At 42.6% G+C, this 23,190-nt stretch overlaps 1 protein-coding gene across 3 annotated transcripts in view; it reads right to left on the reverse strand.

Annotated features, from left to right (window-relative positions):
• Positions 1–23,190, reverse strand: part of rnf24 (ring finger protein 24) — a 161,603-nt gene that overhangs the window by 104,739 nt on the left and 33,674 nt on the right. Inside the window, exon 2 of one of the 3 annotated variants that reach the window (XM_072576791.1) lies at positions 8,395–8,473. The exons of the other annotated variants lie outside the window; for them this stretch is intronic. The gene's annotated coding sequence lies outside the window, so the exon portion shown is untranslated. The remainder of the gene's footprint in view (positions 1–8,394; positions 8,474–23,190) is intronic. 3 annotated transcript variants of the gene reach the window in all.

Consider the following 23,190-nt stretch of genomic DNA (forward strand, 5'->3'; position numbering starts at 1 on the left):
CATTGGCCCATCCGAACAAGATCCTGTTGTAATCTGAGGTGACCTTCTTTGCTGTCCACTACACCTCCAATTTTGGTGTCATCTGCAAACTTACTAACTGTACCTCTTATGCTTTCATCCAAATCATTTATGTATATGACAAAAAGTAGAGGGCCCAGCACTGGCCCTTGTGGCACTCCACTGGTCACAGGCCTCCAGTCTGAAAAACAACCCTCCACACCATCCTCTATCTTCTACCTTTGAGCCAGTTCTGTATCCAAATGGCTAGTTCTCCCTGTATTCCATGAGGTCTAACCTTGCTAACCAGTCTCCCAAGAAGAACCTGGTCAAATGCCTTTCTGAAGTCCATATGGATCATGTCTACTGCTCTGCTCTCATTAATCCTCTTTGTTACTTCTTCACTCAATCAAGTTTGTGAGACATGACCTCCCATGCACAAAGGGGTAAAAACAATGACTGCAGATGCTGGAAACCAGATTCTGGATTAGTGGTGCTGGAAGAGCACAGCATCCAAGTAGCTTCGAAATCGACGTTTCAGGCAAAAGCCCTTCATCAGGAATAAAAGATTATTCCTCCAAAAAAAAATTATTCCTCCAATGCACAAAGCCATGCTGACTACACCCAATCAGTCCTTGCCTTTCCAAAGGCATGTAAATCAGGATTCCCTTCAACAACTTGCCCACACTTTTCCTTACCACCCTTCTTAAATAGTGGCTCCACCTTAGCCAACCTCCAGTCTTCCGGCACCTCACCTACAATTATCGATGATACAAATACCTCAGCAAGGGGCCCAGTAATCACGTCCCTAGCTTCCCACAGAGTTCTAGGGTATATCTGATCAGGTCCTGGGTATTTATCCACTTTTATGCATTTCAAGACATCCAGCACCTCCTCCTCTGTAATATGAACATTTTTCATGATGTCACCATCTATTTCCCCACATTCTATATCTCCCACGTCCTTCTCCACAGTAAACACTGATGCAAAATACTAATTTAGTATCTCCCCCACCTCCTGGGGCTCCACACATAGGTTGCCTTACTGATCTTTGAGGGGCCCTATTTTCTCTGATGTGAGTCATAGTTTTGATGGATACTCTTCATAAAGGTGCCATCCTTTTACAACATTAACCACTATGCAAAGCTTTCTCAAAAGCTGATTAGAGGACATAGAATCCAAGTCAGATTTATTGTCTTATTTCCTTTAGAGAGTTCAACGAAAGGTCAGAACTCTGGATGCTACAAGGTTCTTTACTGCTAGTAAATGAAAGCGTTATGCTGTGTTCAGTGACCAGCCATCACTGGGATTTCTTATCGTATTTCCTTAAATTGGGGCCTCCCTTTCCAGAACACAAGAAGATGATAAAACAAAACCTAGTTCCCTGCACAATCCTCTCTCTCTCTCTCAAAGAGCCTACAACTATGATTCAGATCGCCTGTTGATCAGATTGTCTGAAGCACTTTCAATGGTTTAACACAGAAATGCTGCCATCTTAACAATGTTTTCCTGCCTGGTATTCACCTGATAGTTATCTTTAACTCGTAAAAGATAATTCTTCTGCTGCACTCTCTCACTCAGACAGGCACTTGCTGAGGGTGTGCTTTTCCAGCCACTGAGTAGTCAGAAAATGTTGGAGATATTCTGGATGATGGAGTCAGATCTCCAGCACACCTGTGTGAAATGTATGCAATTTTGAAAGTAAAAGTATGTAAAATAACAGCCAGAGAAATGGGAGGATATGGAAAACAACTTGTATTCTTCACTTTCTCTCCAATCATGTTCACTACAGCCTTTGTGCCCTAATATAAGTCAATGATTATCAATATCTGTTCTTCCCATCAGTTTCCAGTGGGAGATAGGTCTCAAGTGGGCACAACCTTCTCACTCACTGAGGCTGAGATGGAAGGCAGCAGATTCAATTGCAGCTTCTGACATGAACTGGATCATTATTTGATGATAAAGAACTTCTAGAGCTATGAGAAATGAAATGTCACTATCCCCCTGCAACTACTTCCTCAATGTTGGTGATTTTCTCAAATAGAGGGTTGGGGTAGATGGGACAAAGTGGCCTCTCTCTGGGTTGTAACTATTCTAGTGAGGGGGAGGGGCAGGAGGGTGGCCATTATTGTGAATTTCCTGAGGGAAACTTTGTTGTAGCATTTGTCCTGGAAATCCCAGGAAAGCCCTGGGATTTTCCCATTCCTCATGACCCTTCTGCGTGGGAGATATCCACCGAATCATCAAGTGGAGGACAGGAAAACCCCTGATATTTTTAAACTCAGACTCACTTTCGAAGCAAATTCCCGCTTGTCTGTGCACGTGTCTGATTGTGCAAGAATATGTGTTTGTGTGCCTCTGTATGTGTGAGAGTGTGAATGTGTATGCGTGTGTGGGAGTGTGCATGCCCGTGTGATGGTTTGTCTGTGTGTATGTATGAGTCTGTGTGAGAGCATGTGTGTGTGTGTCCCATCATTCTCCTTTACTGATAGGATTATATTGCTGTTAAGTTCATGCCCCAGATAACTGGCCTCTTCACTGCACCTAAATATTTTAAGTCTGGCCTCAACTCCATAACATTTTAAAAAAACACAATTACAAAATAAGTGGATAATTTCAACAATTAAGTATTCCAATAAATTCTTCCCTTTTTGTCAGAAAGAGTGTGGGGAGAAAGGTTTTTACAATAGTTAAGCGGATCGGTCTTCCTCAAGTTGGTTAATATTTAGAGAGTCTAGTAATGGTCAATGAGGGAATTGTAATTGTCCTTGACATTGACAATAGTGAAAGTGAATTACTGATATCCTCCCATGAATGAATGTCATACTAAACTGGCAACCACTTGCAACAATTGAATTGTCAACACGGACCAAACTGGCAAAAAGCCCGGTCAACCATGAGTGGGCCACCACTTACGTAGCTGCTGTCAATGGCTTGAAGTGCAGCACAGCTCGCAATTTCTTTCTTGCAAGGTGGGAATGTTGGAAAACCTCATCAACTTAAAATCAAGCAGTCAATAGGGAGAGGGTTTTGTGGATTTACTGTCACACTTTAAAGGAGTCAGAGGTCTTTCAAAAAGGAAAAGGATTTAAACACAGCCTGGGAAAGTCAGCTGTCTCTGAAGACCAAAAGGCATGAAACCCACTGCAGCTGTAAGGTGACTGACTTGAAGCCTGAAACTATCTAATACTCATTAGCCAAGTAACAGTGAGCCATCAGAACTTGGCCACTGGAAGTAGGAGAATACAGAATGTTTCCCTGTATAAAGTAGAAAGGAAAACAAATGCATCCTGTTTATCAGTGTCTCTAAAATCAGTTGCACATTTTAAGCTGGACTTTCGTTTTTTTACTCCTTAGAGCATTGACCCTTTGACTTGGAACTAAATCACTCTTTGTTTCACTGTCACTAGGTCAAAATCCTGAAATTCCCTCTGTCACAGGACTAAGGATATCCCGACAGCTACAGTCCAAGAAGGATTAGATTAGATTCCCTACATCATGGAAACAGGCCATTTGGCCCAACAAGTCCACGCCGACCCTCCAAAGAGTAACCCACCCAGAGCCATTCCCCCACCCCTGACTAATACACCTAACACTATGGGCAATTTAGCATGGCCAATTCACCTGACCTGCATATCTTTGGACTGTGGGAAGAAACCCACGCAGACACTGGGAAGATGTGCAAACTCCACACAGACAGGCAGGAATCAAACCTGGGTCCAAGGTGCTGTGAGGCAGCAGTGCTAACCACTGAGCCACTGTGCCGATCCTCAACGTCACCTTCCCAAAGGCAACTAGGACTCAGTGACAAATGCTGTATTTCTTAGAGATAATGTCATAGCATAAGCAAATAAAAAATGCATAAAATGTGAATTTAATTTCTTCTCTTTTTATCTCTACTTATACCAGTCTTTTCTCATAAACACTTGGTTACTCTTATATACATTATTAACTCCCTCTTCAATTTCTGTTTTTGGCTTGCTCTCCGTTGTATTTTTGACATGACACGATCATGTGCACACTTTTTCTTCTTCACTTTATTCTCTATCTTCCTTTTCTCATCAGGGAGCTCTGGGTTTGTTTGCCCTATATTTTCCTATTGTGAGAAAGTATCTCAACTGTGATCAAATCATCTCCTTCTTGAAGGCAGTCCATTATTCAGCTATGGTTTTTCCCATCAGTTCCAGTCTATCTGACCCAGCTCTGTTCTTGTCCCACTGAACTCAGCTTTCCCTTAATTAATTAATTATTCTTTGTCCTGTTCCACTGTTATCCCAAATGATACAATGACCACTATCCCCTAAATGATACAGCATAACCTGTGGTATAATATGAGTTGCGGGTGGCAGTGAGGAAAAGAAGGGAATGTGGGGAACACACCTTTGTCAACAGTCACAATCACAACTCTGCCCCGAACGATCAGTGACAGTATCATACCGACAGTCACCTGGGAACCATAGAAACTAAGTGTAATTAATGTGGGACACACAAAAGTTTGGGACATGGCTTTCTGTCATGCTTCTCTGCTCTGGTGAAAATGGCACATGCACCCAGAAATTGGAAATGTTGCTCCTTAACATGACACTGTCCATTTTTGTGTTGGTGTGAAAGGGATCGCGTTGGGATTTACGAAAGCAGTGGCCAGTTAACTCTAAGGTGAGGCATGCTGTTTATATGGTTAGAAAATGTTGTTTATATATATTTTAATAGCATTTCTTTTGGTTTTTGAACAAGTGACATGTGGGTTTGGCCTGTGTCTACGAAAGGATTTATTCATGAACAGAAGTATTTCTGGAGCCATGGTGGTTCCTTTTAAGACACAGTACAAGAGAGACTTCCTGGTCGTTAATGGGGTTATGTTTTCATTGAGTCAGTTTTATGAAGTTAACAGTTGTGCAGTAGGTTTCAGTTAGAAGTTTCTAGAATGGAATAATATTTAGCTTAGGACAAAGATCCTGAGCTTGAAGAAAGCTCTGTTGGTGTATAATTTGCAGAAGTCTTGGCTGGATCTGGATGTGTAAGACATTTTCTCCTGTAGAGATTTGGTCAGGTTTGACAGTCAGAATCCTTTCCCAAAGATTTGAAAGGTATATTGCTAGGGGGGCACGCATTTGAGGTGAGAGGGGACAGTTCAAAGGAGAAGGGAGGGGCAACTTTTCTTTTAGGCAGAGAGTGGTAAGAGTGTGGAACAACTGCCAGGGGTGGTGGTGGGTAGATATGAAAGGGCATTTAATCAGCTTTTGGATAAGTACTCAAATGTCTCTTCCCTTTATTCATAGGAGAGATGGTTAGTGAGTTTGTAGTTGGATACCAAAACTGGTGGTGGTGCAGTAGACAGCAAAGAAGGTTACCTCAGAATACAATGGACCTTGATCAGATAGGTCACTACAATAACTTACCAAAGCTTTTCTTAGGCACAAAGCCACCCTCCCATGCATCTGTCAACCTCACTGTTTAGGTGATAGAGGTTGGAGGTTAGAAAAACTTTGGTATGTCATTACAGTACATCTGAGAATGTGGGAGTGAATACTGAAGAAGGTAGATGGAGTGCCTTTAGACAGCCTGCTTAGTCCTAGACAGTGTCAAGCTTCGAGAATATGGTTAGAACAACACTTATCTAGGCAAACAGAAAGCATTTCTTTACACTTCTGACTTGCACTGAGTTCATAATGCTGTTGAATCTTTTTGGCTTGCACCTTTTTTTTGATTTGATTCATCTGTGCAATTAAGTTGTCTCAATACATACCTGCTTGAAAACACGTATCAGCAGGGGAGAAAGAGGATAAGAAATAGCTTTGGCAGATAAGGTTAAGGAGAATCCAAAGATAATCTATAAGTATATTAACAGTAAAAGAGTAACTAGAGAGAGACTAATGTCCCTTAAAGATCAACGAGGCCATCTATGTGTGGAACCACAGGATGCTAAATGACTATTTCTCATCAATATTTATACCATGGAGAAAGAAACGGAAGATAGGAGACTTGAGGAAATAAGTAGTGCTGTTTTGAAAGGAGTCCATGTTACAGAAGAGGTGATGCTATACATAAAGGTAGATAAATCACCAGGACCTGAGCTGAGAAAGTCAGGAATCAGAAAGTCTGGAAAGATGCTACCACATTCTCAGGACCACGAATTTAAGCATTGGATAGGTTAGCCTTCCAGATGTGAAGGAAATTCTCTCTGGTGTGAGTACTGCAAAGGTATGTTATTAGGATTAATGTGATTGCCTTTTACTGTTTGTTTTGAAATCTTTAAACCTTTTTTGGCTTACTCGATTTCATTTTCATTTCGTTGGCATTATTAATTTCTGTTTCATTAAAACCAAATCTGCAGCATTGTATTCTTGTGTTCCAGTGAAACAAAAGTATGAAGTATCAAACCAGATTTCAGTGATTGCCCTAGAATTACAATTCTAAAATGTGATGGTTATGTTCTTGCGTGACCCCGCATTAGAAACAACACTTAAAGTGTTGCTGAGTAATTGCATGACAGCCACTGCATGATTTAAACATTTGCGCTTTTGAAACAGTGTCCCCAATTCGTCAATCATGTTCCAGCAAATTTGCACTCAACAAAATGCGCGTTATAGCAGAACGACCTGTGCATCAATTGAGCTCATAAGAACTCAATGGCTGCCTCTTTTCCTTTAGATATTAGACCCCCAGCTGTGTGATACAGCATTCCGTCCAATTCCTTTTCTTCTCCGATGTCTGTGCACAGCCTACACTTCTGGCATTGGGAATCAATGCTGAGATCAGCATCAGCACACTGTTTACCACACACGGAACACTGAAACACTGCTGAACAGGAACAATGGGAAGAAACACGGTAGACCTGGTAGGAGCAGGCCTGACTTTCACGTTTTACTTTGGATGGCAGCAAGGCCTTTGAAAAAATATGGTACTTCGTTGGCTCCGGTTCTCGGAGATCAAGAGTTCATGGTAAGGCGTCCTTTGTAATGTTCAAAAGTAGTTACAAAAGTACATGTAAAGTGCATAAATGTCATGGACCTGTCAACAGACCTGTCTAAAATAATAATTAAAACTATGAAAAGCAACTTTAAAGAGGACCTGTGAAGGGAACCTGCCAGGCGTGTCAAGAGGATCTATAAAAAATGTTAAGCTGACCTGTCAGAAGTGTTAAGGTATCCTGACAAATACAACCATCAAGCTGTCAAAGCACTTAAAGGTCCTACCCATTAAATCTTTGAAAACTATGTTGGGAGTGTTAAAACTAACCACTGTGTGCTGTTGAACTCTGTTGACATAAGTCTACAGGTTACCATTACTGGAGGATTAATTTCACAACTTCCGCAATCAGAGTAGGCCACTAGCCAATTCAGTTTGGCAATTCCAAGCGGTTACAGACTCTTTAAACTGGGATTAGAAATGAATTCCCAGTTTTGTTGCTTCAAGGAAATGTGCATTTAATTTAAATATTTATTCCTACTTTTCTTATATTTGTTCTATTCACTATGTAGTTGAAGGAAAATAAATGTAATATAAAGAAGTCTGAAACAGACACATCTCATCTCGTCACACAGTCTGCCCAAAGTAGATCTGAGTTAGCATGGTAAATATAAGGGCAAAATTGGTGAGTGGGGTCATGGCTTGGTATGAGTTGGAAGTGGGGACATAAAGGGCAATTGGGTTTGGTATAAGGAAATACAGGCTAGCATATAGGACGTAAGAGTTAAACAAGTGGATATAGGCGCATAAATTGGTATGGAGGGAATGGGGAGTATAGGAGTGGATATAGGGGCTTGGATTGGTATGGAGGGGATGTGAGGGTACAGGGCATGAAGGTGACAAGAGTTGGCATGGATGAAGTATGGTGAGTGTGAGGCAGCTGAGTTGAGATGAGGGGAGAGTTAGAGGGCTGTTTATGTTTTCTTTTGGTACAGTATGGTACCAGTGCACCAATGCTCCATTTTTTTGCCCACACCACCTCCATACCTGGTAATGTACTTTAAGCTCAGGATTTGTAATACTGTCCCCCTCTCTAGACTGAGAATCTGACAATCATGCAGCCATTTGAAAAAGGTGCTCTGACAGTACACTAGGCTGGTGGCCAGGGGGGTGGGTGGGGGGCGGGGTGGAGGTTAAAGCTGGAATATCTTACTGACTACCTAATACCGTCGTTATTATTCATTAGGTTCATGTGCTTTCACCTATAAGCACAAACAAGAAGCACTTTTAAAAAGCAAGGACTGGCAGATTTTAGACTATTAATCTGGGATTTATTGAACTAATACATCTAGATCTTAGCTGGAATGTGTGTTGATCTGCTCGTGATCATTACCAAACAAATAATACAGATTAGTCAACTGTCTCCTTCCGCAATCTAAAACCCATAACACTTATTTTAACAAAATATACAGTTATTTTAATTCTCACCCTGTGTTGCCTGCTCCTTCAGCTTTCCCTTACTCAGATACAGAGATGAATACTTTACTTGGGTGGCACAATGGAGTTGCTGTGGAAACAAGGTCAAAGTGTATGGGCGTGGGAATGTGCAGCTGCAACATCCTCATTTCGATAACATTAAAACATGCGAGTCTGGTAAAAATGGCAAAGTAATTAGTTAACAGCTTATTATTTACTGCTACTTTCTAACAAATAAAATAAATGTACATCATTTTTATGATGTTACACATTGGTCATCAATAAAATGTTGCTATATTTAATTAAGTAGTAATTATTGCCCTTTAAGTCTTATATATCAGACTATATACTAACTCTTAATATGTTTTTCTGCAATTTATTCTTTCACAGGATATGGGTCTCACTGGCTGGGCCAGCATTTATTGCCCGTCCCCAGTTGCTCTTGAGAAGGTGGTGGTGAACTGCCTTCTTGAACAGCTACAGCTCAACTGCTATGGGTTGACCAATATTCCTGATGAAGGGCTTTTGCCCGAAACGTCGATTTCGCTGCTCGTTGGATGCTGCCTGAACTGCTGTGCTCTTCCAGCACCACTAATCCAGTATTTGATTTTCAGCATCTGCAGTCATTGTTTTTACCCAATAAAGGAAATGGCCGTGTGTTTGGAGGGTGTTGTCTGAGGATCTCTGGTGAATTTCTGCAGTGCACCTTGTATACACAAGACACTGCTGCTACTGAGGATTGGTGGAGGGAGTGAATGCTTGTGGATGTAATGCTAATCGAGTGGGCTGCTTTTATCCTGGATGGTGTCAGACTTCTTGAGTGTTGTTGGAACTGCACACATCCAGGGCAAGTGAGGAATATTCCATCATACTCCTGCTTTGTAGATGGTGAACAGACTTTAGGGAGTCAGGAATTGAGTTACTCGGTGCAGCATTCCTAGCCTCTGACCTGCTTCTGTAGCGACTGCAGAATCGAGACCAGTTGGGTTTCTGGTCAATAACACCCCAAGGATGTTGATAGTGGGGATTCAATGATGACAACATCATTGAATGAAAAGGAACAGTGTTTAGATTGTCTCTTATTGGAAAATGGCCATTGCCTGGTATTTGTCAGGCATGGATGTTATTTGCCACTTGTCAGCCTAAGCCTGGATACAGTCCAGATCTTGTTACAATTGCACATGGACTGCTTCAGTATCTGAAGAGTCATAAATGGAGCTGAACATTGTGTAATCATCAGCAAACATCCTCACTTCTGACCTTATATGGAGGGAAGGTCATTGATGAAGCAGCTGGAGATGGCTGGGCCTAAGAAACTACCTTGAAGAACACTTGTCCTGCAGCTGAGATGACTGACTTCTAACTACCATGATCATCTTCCTAGGTGCCAGGTATGACTCCAACCAGTGTGGAGTTTTCTCCTGAGACCCACCTCACTCTGCCTGGGCTACTTGATGTCAGACTCTGCTGAATGCAGCCTTAATGTCAAGGGCTGTCTCTCTCACCTCACCTCTGGAATTCAGCTTTTTTGTCCCTGTTTGAGCCAAGGCTGTAATGAGGTCAGGAGCAGAGTGGCCCTTGGCAGAACCCAAACTGGGTGTCACTGAGCAGGTTATTACTGAGCAGGTGCTGCTTGATAGCACTGTTGATGACACCTTCCAATACTTTACTGATTGAGAGTAGACCCATGGGGCAGTAGTTGGCAGGGTTTGATTTGTCCTGCTGTTTGCGTACAGGACATACCTGGACAAATTTCCACACTGTCGAGTAGATTCCAGTGTTGTAAATGCACTGGAACAGGTTGGTTGTAAAAGCCACGAGTTCTGGAGCACAAGTCTTCAGTACTATTGCCAGAATGTTGTCAGGGCTCATAATCTTTGCAGTATTCAGTGTCTGCAACCATTTCTTGATATCACTTGGAGTGATATCTGTGATGCTGGGAACAATGGAAGAGACTGAGATGCATCATCCATTTGGCATTCCTGGCTGAAGATTGCTTTTTCACTGAGAGTTGGGCTCTTCCATCACTGAGGATGGGGGTATTTGTGGAGTCGCTTCCTCTACTGAGTTGTTTAATTGTCTACCATCATTCATAACTAGATGTAGTAGGATTGCAGAGGTTGGATCTGATCCATTGGTTGTGGGATTATTCAGCTCTGTTTACCATCTGCCGTTTGGCATACAAGTAGTCCTGATTAGTGGCTTCACCAGTTTTACACCTCTCTTCAGGTATGTCTGGTGCTGCTTCTAGCGTGCCCTCCTGCACTCTCCATTGAACCAGGGTTGATCTCCTGGCTTGATGGTAATGGTTGAGTGGGGAATATGCCAGGCCATGAGGTTACAGATTGTACTGGTGTACAATTCTGCTGCTGCTGATGGCCCACAGCACCTTATGGATGCCCAGTCTTGAGTTGCTAGATCTGTGAGTCTACTAGTCTGTGAGACAGCTAGACTGTGAGTCTACTAGTCTGTGAAACCCGAGGTGGTTTATCCAGTTTCACTTCTTTGTTGAGACTTTGTAGCAATTGATACAAAATTGATTGGTTTGCTAGGCCATTTCAGAGAGCAGGTGAGAGTCAACCACATTGCTATGGGTCTGGAGTCCACCTGGGGTCAACCCAGACACCAGGAGAGACAGCAGAAGAAACAACCCTGTCAAATCTGCAAAGTCCTCCTTACTAACACCTGGAAGCTAGTACCAACACTGGGAGAGCTGTCTCACAGACTAGTAGACTCACAGATCTAGCAACTCAAGACTGGGCATCCATAAGGTGCTGTGGGCCATCAGCAGCAGCAGAATTGTACACCATTACAATCTGTAACCTCATGGCCTGGCATATTCCCCACTCAACCATTACCATCAAGCCAGGAGATCAACCCTGGTTCAATGGAGAGTGCAGGAGGGCACGCTAGGAGCAGCACCAGACATACCTGAAGAGAGGTGTAAAACAGGTGAAGCCACTAATCAGGACTACTTGTATGCCAAACGGCAGATGGTAAACAGAACTGTATAATCCCACAACCAACGAATCAGATCCAACCTCTGCAATGTAGGCCAGATGGGGTGAGGATGGCAGATTTCCTTCCCTGAAGTACACTTGTGAACCAGATGAGTTATTCTGACAATTGACGATGGTTTCACGGTCAGCATTAGACTGATAACTACAGACATCTTTAACTGAATTCAACTTTCACCATCCATGACAGGAATCAAACCCGGATCCTCAAAACATTAGCTGTCATCAAACTCAATATAAGGCTGGTTTTAACTAGCCTGTTTGCACCCGTTCAGATTTGTGAATGCACGCATATGACTGGAGAAGAATGTTAACACAGGGTCCGCCAATTTTTAAAAAGAGGAATCAGAGATTTAGGCAAAAATCCAGTGATTTCTTTGGCACACCGAGCTCTGCGTGGATGTGGATATCCATTGAGGAAAGGATTCTGTTTGACTGAATTTGTCTTCAACGTCATTGCCATTCACTATCAATCAGCTCTCGAGGGCTTTACCGTCAACACTCGTCCTTGAAAGATGTTTACTTGCCTAAGTAAATAGGATTTCCATTGAAGAGACATAGCTCGGTGAATAGCAATGTTCCCAGAAAAGCTCCATGGGATTGTTTGGAAAAAGAAAAACGCAAAGCTTTGAAGCCAATTGTGTTGGGAAATTGTTACTTGGCTTTGATTAATTAAACATAGAAACCTTCCTACTCCTAATCAGATGAACTGGAGTCTCTTTGTTTGCCAAGGTAAGTTTGAGGGTTTGCCAAGAAGGTTTTATGAGGTAAAGTTGAGCAGGTTGAGTCTGCATCGATTGACATTTAGAAAAATTAATGATGGTCCTGTTGAAACATGGAAGACCCTGAGGGAATGTGACAGAGCAGATGGTGACAGGATGCTTCTCCCTGTGGAAGAGACTAAAACTGGATGGTACAGATTAAAGATAAGAGGTCTCCTACTCATGATGAGGAAAAGTCGTCTTGTCTCAGAAGATTGTTGGTCAATGGAAGTTTCTTTCTCAGAGAGCAGTGCAGGTGACATCACTGAATACCTTTAAGCCTTCTTCAGATAGCTTGTGGATTTGTAAAGGATTCAAAATGGTGGACAGGAGAGTAGAGAACACAATCAGATCAACCATCTTCTTGTCAGAAAGTGGAGCAGATTTGAAACAACAAGAACCTACTCCTGCTCCTAACTGATTTATTTGTGCATGGTATGAGTTATTCTGAGACTGATCAATCTTCCCTTGATTTTCGCAACTAACTATTAAAAACACAGACATGTTGGGGGAAGTTCTCCCCCACAAAATGTGGAGAACTTTAAAATGAATCAATCAGTTGCAGCAACATTTTTGTCTTACAATCTTATATTCCTGTTAACTATTCCCTCTCTTCTCCACTGAAAACACGCATTTATATTACACCTTCACCACCACCATGCAACACAAAACACTTTAAAATCAGTCAGGCACCTTTTGAAGGGTAGTCACTGACGTATTGTAGGAAATATGGTAGCCAATTGCACACAGTAAACTCCTCCCCCCCACCCCTCAAAGTGCAACGTGATAATGAACAGCTTTCTGAGTGATGTTGGTTGAGGAACCTGAATACCAGAGAAGACTTCTATGAAATAATACCATGGGATCTTTTACATCTCACTGGAACACAGAGGTAGGGCGTTGGTTTTACGTCTCATCTGAAAGAAATGTCATCTTTAATTGCCTTTCTGTCCACACTTTGTACCATGTTCAGTGCTATCCTGGATTATCCCAAACACCAATACACTCTCTCAATTCTCATCCCCTTCCACACTTCATTATGTGGACAATCAACACTCAACAGCCTACCTCCATTTTAGTTCACTCCTTCCCAGATATTCACAACAGCATCATACACTTATATAGAAATTTCAACATTTGCAAAAAAATATCCTGAAACACATTAAAAGGGAGTGTAAACAGTCAAATATTTATTACTGAGCCACGTGAAGACACAGCAAAGCAGATGACCAAAAGCTAGGTCAAAGAGACGGCTTTAGAAAGTGTCTTAAGAGTTCAAAATAGAGAGCTTTATGTTATGAGTTTGACTCCAACAGTGTTTCACGTGTTGTGGCAATGCTTATGTTATCTCCCATAACATAAAAAAAAACTGGGTGTTGTGGTATTGAAAAATCCAAAAATTTTTTATTGTGGCTATCCTATTATGAAGTCATTGAGTTACAATGAGAGAGTATGCGACTAATGGAGTGTCACGCTTTAGGTCATCCTAATTAAGATGGAGATTGCAATCTTTAAACAGTCAGGTCACATGCTATGAAAATATCATAAGCATGTCTCTTAAAGATACACTTACATACTTTTAGACACAACACAGCGTCTTTTTTCCTGAAAATAAAAGCACATACTAAAAAGATAAACACGCTTGTACATAGGCACATGTTGTCAATCTGATAACTGTTCATGCAGGTAAACTAAATTTCAAAAAATCAATATAACATTTATAAGTTTGACTTACGGTGATCAAATACATGCCTGAAGAGGCACATGTTGGTCTCTGTTGCACTTATTTAATCGCTCGGTTGCCTTGTTGCTTGTCTTGCTGCTGCATCACTAATAATATCACTGGACTGTTCTTCCTCCCTCCCTTCACTTATGATTGTGTGCTCAACAGTGGTCTGAGCTGGGTTTCATCCCTTTACAGTTCAACACCATGATCAGCAATGACTCCATGTGATCTGAGCTGGTTGTATATTTTAGAAAACTTTGCTGTTCTCCAAGTATTTGGATAAATACATTGTGCAAGCCAACCTTCCATCTCCATGGACTCCATCTACACTTCTTGCTGCCTCAGAAAAGCAGCTAACATCGTCAAAGACCCCTCCCACCCCGACTTCTGAATGGACCTTTCAAATTTCAAGTTTAACGTTGAGCTCTCCCTTTGTGCATCTTCTCTGCAGGTGTAACATTGTATTCCTCGCTCTGTTCTATGACCCTTATGCACTTTGTATGGTGTGATCTGCCAGTACTGCACACAAAACAAAACGTTTCACTGTACCTAGGTACATGTCACAATAATAAATCAAATCAAATCAAAAGTATTTGTATTTGTATTGTGAACTGTGCTCTCTGTCCAGTGTGCTGCTTTTGTAGTTCTCTACTCGCTCAGTTGTCATGTATCTCTTTCATTCTCTTTAAGCAAGAATTTCCACTCTCTCAGAATGGTCAAATAATTGAAGGGTAAGGCCATTCATACTTGCCTTCTAAGCATCGGCTGTGCTGGGGATGGTAGTCCCGTCTCCGCTGGCACTGCGCGAAAATGCAGCAGTACAGTGTAAGAATCTTGGTTGTTACTTGACATCTATTAATCATGGTTTTGATAGTGTGTATCATACATTCGGTTGGATCACTTGAGCATGGACAGTGAGTTGATGATGTTAGAGGGTCAATTCCCACTAGTAAGCCTTGAAGTAGTGTGCCAGTTCACTGCGGTTCGTTGTCAAACACTATCTGTCAACATCTCAAATAAATTGAAAACAGTGCTGCTCATGTCGCTGACAGTCATACCCATCCTATTGCCAAGTTGTCTTAACAATAGGAAAGTTAGAGAAATAATCTGTCTTCAATTTGCACTATAACTCTATTAATACTTCTGTCTAAGGAGTGGATGGAATATGGTGTGGATGTAGAGGCTCCCTCTGCTGCTGGGGTTGGTACATGAGGACGTTGTGAAACTTGAAGGGGTTCAGAAATGATTGACAAGGATGTTGCCAGGGTTGGAGGATCTGAGCAATAGGGAGAGGCTGAAGCGGCGAGGCCTGTTTTCCCTGAAGCATCGGAGGCTGAGGGGTGACCTTATGGAGGTTTATAACATCATGAGAGGCATGGATAGGGTAAATAGAGAAAGTATTTTCCCTGGGGTAGGGAGTCCTGAACTAGATAGAGGGCATAGGTTTAGGGTGAGAGGGGTAAGATATAAAAGAGACCTAAGGGGCAACATTTTCACACAGAGGGTGGTACGTGTATGGAATGAGCTGCTATAGGAAGTGGTGGAGGCTGGTACAATTATAACATTTAAAAGGCATCTGGATGGGTAAATGAATAGGAAGGGTTTAGAGGGATATGGGCCAAGTGCTGGCAAATGGGACTAGATTAGGTTAGGATATCTGGTCAGCATGGACGAGTTGGCCTGAAGGGTCTGTTTCCGTGCGGTACATCTCTATGACATGTGCCATATCTCACATGCATTCACAAGTCATCTCCTGAATCATTCTGGCCAATACACCACTTCACATATTTGCCCTCTGGATGTTCAATATCCATGTTTAACATGGACATGATATCTTGGTGTAATGCTTTCGTGTCTGCCTTTGAAAATGACTTATCATTATACTGCCAGTTAATCTCTATATGGCTAATATGAACAAATTCCTCAAATGGAAGGTGGAACTTCAGCTCTCCTTCAGTTCTAAAGGACTTCCATATTGGACAGTGGGCACCAACATTTAAGGGCACACTCCATAGGCATCCCACATCCAAGGACATTGGTACTTATATTGTGCCAACCTCTAAGAACCTTCATGGCACATCCCTGATCAACTTCCAGGATCCTTCTGAATGTCAAAGCTGTACCTCGGACTGTACCACCAACTCTCATTCTAACGTTACAGTAAGGACATTGTGTGCTCAGGGACTCAGATCCTGGACTGGACCGGGTGGTATTTCCAGACTCTTCAGTTGCTCTCTTGACCGTCTCTTACTGTGAACCTACCTAGATGTTCACAGTACTTCTGCCTCGCATTGTACTGACTTTTTGTGCTTTGCCTCTTTCGCCAGTCATACCAGGCTAACAGTGCTGCTGTAATGTTGTGCTGTTTAGTCCAGACACATAGTTAGGAAGCTTGCACTGGTTATCAACAGTCTTCAGTCAAGTCAGGTCAAGGTGGTTTGCCCTTGCTCAGGGATTCCGGCACAGGGTCAGTCAAAGGTCAGTACCAGACAAGGAGCTTGGGAATGGTCAGTCAGCCAGTCTAGGTGGTCAGAATCAGGGTACTCTTCATATATGGGGTAAGGAGCCAAATGTTGGGGCAGTTCACCAGCCGTCTTTTTGCCATAATTGGGGCTGTTTCTTCCCAGATTAAGAGAGAACTGGTACTACAGGAAATAGTAAGAGGAGTGTATTGGTCAGCCCGTCAAGCTTGCCCCAACATTCGCATTCAACAAGGTCGGACTGATCTGCATCAGAACTTCACTCCTCTTCTACACCAACTCAGCATAGCTGTCAACTCCCTGCTTACTCAAAAATCTATCAACCGGCTCTTTAATTACACCTCATGATCTGGCGATGAATTATGAGACCGTTACATCCTCTTCTCACATATTACCATGCGGTGATGATAACATGATTGCTTCTTTTAAAGGCTTTCTGATAAACTGGCCCTGAGACCTAACACAGCACTTTGGGCCGATGCAGCTCCAGGTATGGTCAGCACTGGTGGGGCAGAGATGTGCAGGAGGCTGGAATTGAGGGAGGTCAGGGTTCTCGGAGCTGGCTGGAAATGATAGGACAGGGGATGCCGCAGAGAGATCTGGATGTAAGGGATAGAATTTTAGAAAAGACACTACCCTAGGAAAATATCAACATTGAACCTAAAAAATGTGTGGGCCATTCAGCCCCTCGTGCCAATTCTGTTATTCAGAAACAGCATGGGCTGGTCTCATTGTGGTCTCAACTCCACCTTCCTGTGTGTCACCCTTGACTCTCTTGTCTATCAGAAACCAGTGCGAGAGGAAGCCACCGTAAGGCAACAAACATGCCGGTCAGAGGTGAATGGGACTTGCTGTGAGTTAAGATTGTGCAGCAGAGATTTGTATGAGCTCAGATTTACAAAGAGTGAAAGGTAGGAGCAGAAGCACACTTGGGGGGAGTGATCGAGTCTGGAAGTAACAAACGTTCTCAAAATATCTCATCTTCCTCATCCAGCAAGCTCGGGAGTTTTCAGCAATTCAATAATTATCGAGTGAGCAAGTGGTTCATGTCATAACTCTAGGGCAGTCATAATAAAGGGGGAGCATCTCTCTCTCTGCAGAGTGGCTAGAATGTGGAACTAACTTCTACTCACGAGTATCTCAGACACAAGCAGCATAGAAATAAAGCAGAAAAGAATAAACAGAGATTTTGACAAAATTGGAGTGGAAAGAGGCTCAATTGAAGTATAAACCTGGGAATTATCTAGTTGTGCTAAATGGTGGATCTCTCTGCTGGAAATTCATTATAAATTATTATGTGATGTTTGCTGTAAAGTCTGCTTTTCAGTCTATGGATAGCAAACATCCATGGTGCCAGGTTTCTTGGTTGCAGAACATTTTCCATCCCTGTTGCCAAGAAAGGGCACAGTGAACAGGAAGGAAGCAAAGCAGATGCTTCCCCTCCATCTGTATCTAACAGCCTCAAACCACAAGCAGCATGAAATGGTTCTGAATTTGGCACATGTTTTGACAATTATTTGGCAGCCACACTGACAATGATTCACTGTCTGAGAAATGGAACAGAAAATGTCGAGGTGCCCACTAATTCCACTTGGGGGGATGTCGTTGTGTGAAGGGGTGGGGAACAATGGAGTTTCCAGGACTGGATTAAAGGCCATTACTAAACCAAAACTTGCATCAAATAAAGATTATCCCTCACCTCCCACGTCCTGCGTTTTTTCCTAATATATGCAGGAAATTAAACATTTCATCCCAGTTTCAAAGATGGAGAGTGAATCAATGATAGCTTCTTCTCAAACTATAAATGAGAGAATTCTAGAACTGGAGAATCAAGAATGGTTAGGAATGTGTACAGTGTTCGTCTCCTCATGGAAGGACACATGTAAATATGTTGGAGGCAGTTCAGAGAACATTTACTGGACTATTACCTGGAATTATCAAGAGGACTTTTGGGGAAAGATTGAACAGACTATGTTCAGCACAGCAAAGCAGCCTGATTAAAACATGTAAGATTTTGTGGGGGTTTAGCAGGGTGAATCTTCCTCTTGTGGCAGCATCTAGAATTAGGTGTTGCTGTTTAAAAAATAATGAATTGCCCATTTCTGAGCGTGATGACGAGAAATACTTTCTCATAGAGGGTCAGGAGTCTTTGGAAGCAGAGTCTTCAAGGCAGGGCTAGTAGATAAAGCAGAGTGGTCCAATCCCACTTCTAATTAGTCTGCTTGTATGGTTGATCCCTTATCTCAATGCCATATTCCAACTCCATACTCGTTGATGCCTATACGATCTATATCTGCCTTATTCTTGAATATACTCAGTGCCTTGGCCTCCACAGCCTTCCGTGATAGAAAATTCCATAGGCTGACCATCCTGAATGAACAAATGTTTCCTTATCTCAGTCTTAAGTAGCTTACCCTGAGACTCCTGGTTCTGGACTCCCCAACCAGGGAAACATTCTCCCTGCACCTGGTCTGTCTAGACCTGTTACCATTTTTTATATTCCAATCAGATTCTCTCTCATCCTTCTAAACTCCACTGAAGATAGGCCCGTTCGATTCAATCTCTCCTCACTCAACAGTCCTGCAACCCTGTCATCAACCTACTGAATCTCCACTGGTCTCCCTCTATAGCATGTAAAATGTTAACAGGTATGGAGAACACAACTGCATGCACTACTCTATTTAAAGTCTTACCAAAGGCTCTGTATAACTGCAGTAAGACATCTCTACTTCTGAACTCAAATCATTTAGATTAGATTCCCTACAGTATGGAATCAGCTCCTTCAGCCCAACAAGTCCACACCGACCCTCTGAAGACTGGGGTGTTGGACTGGGGTGTACAAAGTTAAACTCACCCAGACCCGTTCCCCTATTCCACATTTACCCCTGACTAATGCACCTAACACTACAGGTGATTTAGCATGCCCAATTCACCTGACCTGCACATCATTTGGATTGTGAGAGGAAACTGGAGCACCCGGAGGAAATCTATGCAGACACGAGGAGAATGTGCAAACTCCACATTCCTGCCTGAGGCAGGAATCGAATCCGGGTCGCTGGTGCTGTGAGGCAGCAGTGCTCACCACTGAGTCACCGTGCTGCCCTACAGATCAACGTAGCACTTGCATTCCTAATTACTTGCTGCACCTGCTTGTTTACTTCCAGTGAATGGTGTATGAGGCCACCCACATTATTTTATACATCTGCACTTCCTAATATATCAGCATGTAAATAATACTTTTCCTTTCTCCTCTTCACACCGCACTGTATACTTTCTCCTTTCTCCATTGCATCCACCATGTCTTTACCAACTCACTCAACTTATTTAAATCACCTTGATACATCCTTGCCTCCTCCTCTCTACTCATAATCCCACTCAGTCTTGTATCATCAGCAGACTTACAAGGTCATTTATATAGTTTCATGAATAACTGAGGCTGAACCTGTGGAATCCCATTATTCACCGGCAGGCACCCAGAAAAAGCCCCGTTTATTCTCACTCTCTGTTTCCTATCAATCAATTCTCAATCAATGTCAATACATTAACCCCAGAGACAAAATTTCCCCTATTAATGTTAGACTAACTGGTCTTAAATTCTCATTTTTGTCTCTCCCTCCTCTTTGGAATTGTGGGGTTACATTTACCACCCTCCAATCTGTAGGAACTGCTCCAGTGTCTGTTGGATTTGGATGTTAAAATTTAGTTTTGAATATCCAAACCAGCTGCTCCCACCACACTGCCCTATGCCCGCAGGCCTGGCCTTATTTTTCATTATTAACCCTTCAAATGCCTATCTATCTCCTTTATGAAAGTCTCATTTGAACCTGCATGCACCAGCTTCTCAGGCAGAGAGAAGTTGTGGACAGTGAGGAGGGCTGTTGTCGGCTGCAGAGGGACTTAGATATGATGCAGAGCTGGGCTGAGGAGTGGCAGATGGAGTTCAACCCTGCCAAGTGTGAAGTTGTCCATTTTGGAAGAACAAATAAGAATGCGGAATACAGGGTTAATGGTAGGGTTCTTGGTCAGGTGGAGGAACAGAGGGATCTTGGGGTCTATGTACATAGATCTTTGAAGGTTGCCACTCAGGTGGATAGAGTTTGTAAGAAGGCCTATGGAGTATTATCGTTCATTAGCAGAGGGATTGAATTCAAGAGTCGTGAGGTGATGTTGCAGCTGTACAGGACTTTGGTTAGGCCACATTTGGAGTACTGTGTGCAGTTCTGGTCGCCTCACTTTAGGAAAGATGTGGAAGCTTTGGAGAGGGTGCAGAGAAGATTTACCAGGATGTTGCCTGGAATGGAGAGTAGGTCGTACGAGGATAGGTTGAGAGTTCTCGGCCTTTTCTCGTTGGAACGGCGAAGGATGAGGGGTGACTTGATAGAGGTTTATAAGATATCAGAGGAATAGATAGAGTAGACAGTCAGAAACTTTTTCCCCGGGTACAACAGAGTGTTACAAGGGGACATAAATTTAAGGTGAAGGGTGGAAGGTATAGGGGAGATGTCAGGGGTGGGTTCTTCACCCAGAGAGTGGTGGGGGCATGGAATGCGCTGCCCGTGGGAGTGGTAGAGTCAGATTCATTGGCGACCTTTAAGCGGCATTTGGATAGGTACATGGATGGGTGCTTAATCTAGGATAGAAGTTCGGCACAACATCGTGGGCCGAAGGGCCTGTTCTGTGCTGTATTGTTCTATGTTCTATGTTCTATGTTCTGGTTCCAATCACTCGCTCATTTTCTCATGTTGCCTTTATTTCTTTTGCCATTCAGCTTCAACTGATGCTCTCTACTTTGAGACCATTCTGCCCATGAGTATTGTTGCTCCCTGTCAAATCTCCTTTCAAGCTGGTCTTCACGAAAATGAACAGCACCATTTCAAAACTTCAAACAGGTCACAAAGCCAGAGGCAACAGGTGCAATTTCACACACTATCCTATTATACAAACAAGTGCATTTTGCACATTATTTCATGATCATTTTCTAACAGTATGGTAAAGAAGCTGAATATTTCACAACTTGCCAGTTTACAAAGATTTTACAGAGCCTTATTTTGATAGTTGGATAATAAAGAAACCCACGTAAAAGGCAAGATTGGAGGTGCCGGTGTTGGACTGGGGTGTGCAAAGTTAAAAATCACACAACACTAGGTTATAGCCCAAGAGGTTTATTTGGAAACAGGAGCTTTCAGTACGCTGTTCCTTCATCAGGTGGTTGGTCAGCACAACCACCTGATGAAGGAGCATCACTCTGAAAGCTAGTGCTTCCAAATAAGCCTGTTGGACCACAACCTGGTGTTGTGTGATTTTTAACTAGGTAAAAGACATTAGTGAAATGCATTTGGAAATCAGATACAAGCTGTAAAAATATTTGATCAAATGTTCATTTCCTTTTTAACTGTCACTACAGTTCAGTGAGAAGGAAGATTTGTAATGGGCTGACAAGGGAGTTTCATCTTTTACAATTCAAAGCTAGCAGAAGCAAACCATTTTACAACCATCACTGCTGCGTTTTCACAACCTACACTGGCAGCTGGCTAAGCGATACACCTTGATTTTAAATTATTCATCCACGTTTTTGAAATGCTCTGTGCTCGATGTAACCTCCTCCCGCCCACAAGTTATCTGCACGAGTCTGACTCTTGACTTCTTGAGTAGGCCTGACTTTAACTGCCCCACTATTAGTGGTCATGCACTCAAAGGATGAGATCTGAAGCTCAGGAACTCAAGCAAAGGACTGCTGTGAGACAGGGGGCAGTGAATCAACATGCCTCCAGGCTCTGGGCTCGGGATGAAAGCTCTGCTTTTTAAGGCTTCGTTAAAAATCACACAACACCAGGTTATAGTCCAACAGGTTTATCTGGAAGCAATAGCTTTCAGAGCATTGCTCTTTCATCAGGTAGCTCATGCATTGGTGTAGGATGTGAGACAGCCTGAGCTGATGGGCCTGTTTTACCCTGTCTGTTGGTTTTCACTCTCACTGAGAACAACTGAGCATTACTTCAAAACAGATGTCCTGATTCACAGTGTCCTGGTTTATACAATGGCCTTACACAACAGCCCACAATCGTTGGATCTTGCAGTATTGGCTCCACAGACAGAAAAAGGGAGAAAAGTTACGGACTCCTGACACACACACACAGACCAAATAGGCCCAGGGACACTCAGTGTCACCTGAAAAATAATCCACACATTTCTATCCTTTAGCTCTTCCTCATCTTCAAACATAGAACATCTGCGCAGATTCTCCCCTTTCTGGTCAACTCTTTTCTCATACATTTCACTACCTTTGTTTCTTTATATTTTATTTTGCAGTTTTTTAAAATGTTTTTTTTTAAACGAAGCATTTGCAGTTTAATTTTCAGCATCGTTGATTGCTTGTAGACCTTTATAGGATGTGACAGGAACATAGGTGTACAACGTGTTGAGTTAGGTCAGACAATCCTCATCCGCATGGCACTTTCGGGATGAACGCATACAAATGCGACATGGACCATTCATTACACCTTCGGCACAAGCAGTCTTGTTCAAATGAGTATCTTGGTGAAGGGTCCTGCCCGAAACATCAAAACTCCTGCTTCTCTGGTGCTGCACGAGGTGCTGTGCTTTATCCAGCTCCGTACTTTATCGCTTCTGACTTTCCAGCATCCGCAGTCTTCACCATCTCCAAATGAGTGTCAATACAGGCGTCAGAAATATCCATTTCCTTCACTCCAAATTTACAGATTTCCTTAACGGCATGTGGGTAAAACCCACACCATTGGTACACTTGGGGCCATTTATGATGTATTCCCTTGTAACCATCTTGGTAATGGCTGGATGGCTCTTCT

This window comes from Chiloscyllium punctatum, chromosome 1 (assembly GCF_047496795.1).
Source record: "Chiloscyllium punctatum isolate Juve2018m chromosome 1, sChiPun1.3, whole genome shotgun sequence".
Lineage (NCBI taxonomy): Eukaryota > Metazoa > Chordata > Chondrichthyes > Orectolobiformes > Hemiscylliidae > Chiloscyllium > Chiloscyllium punctatum.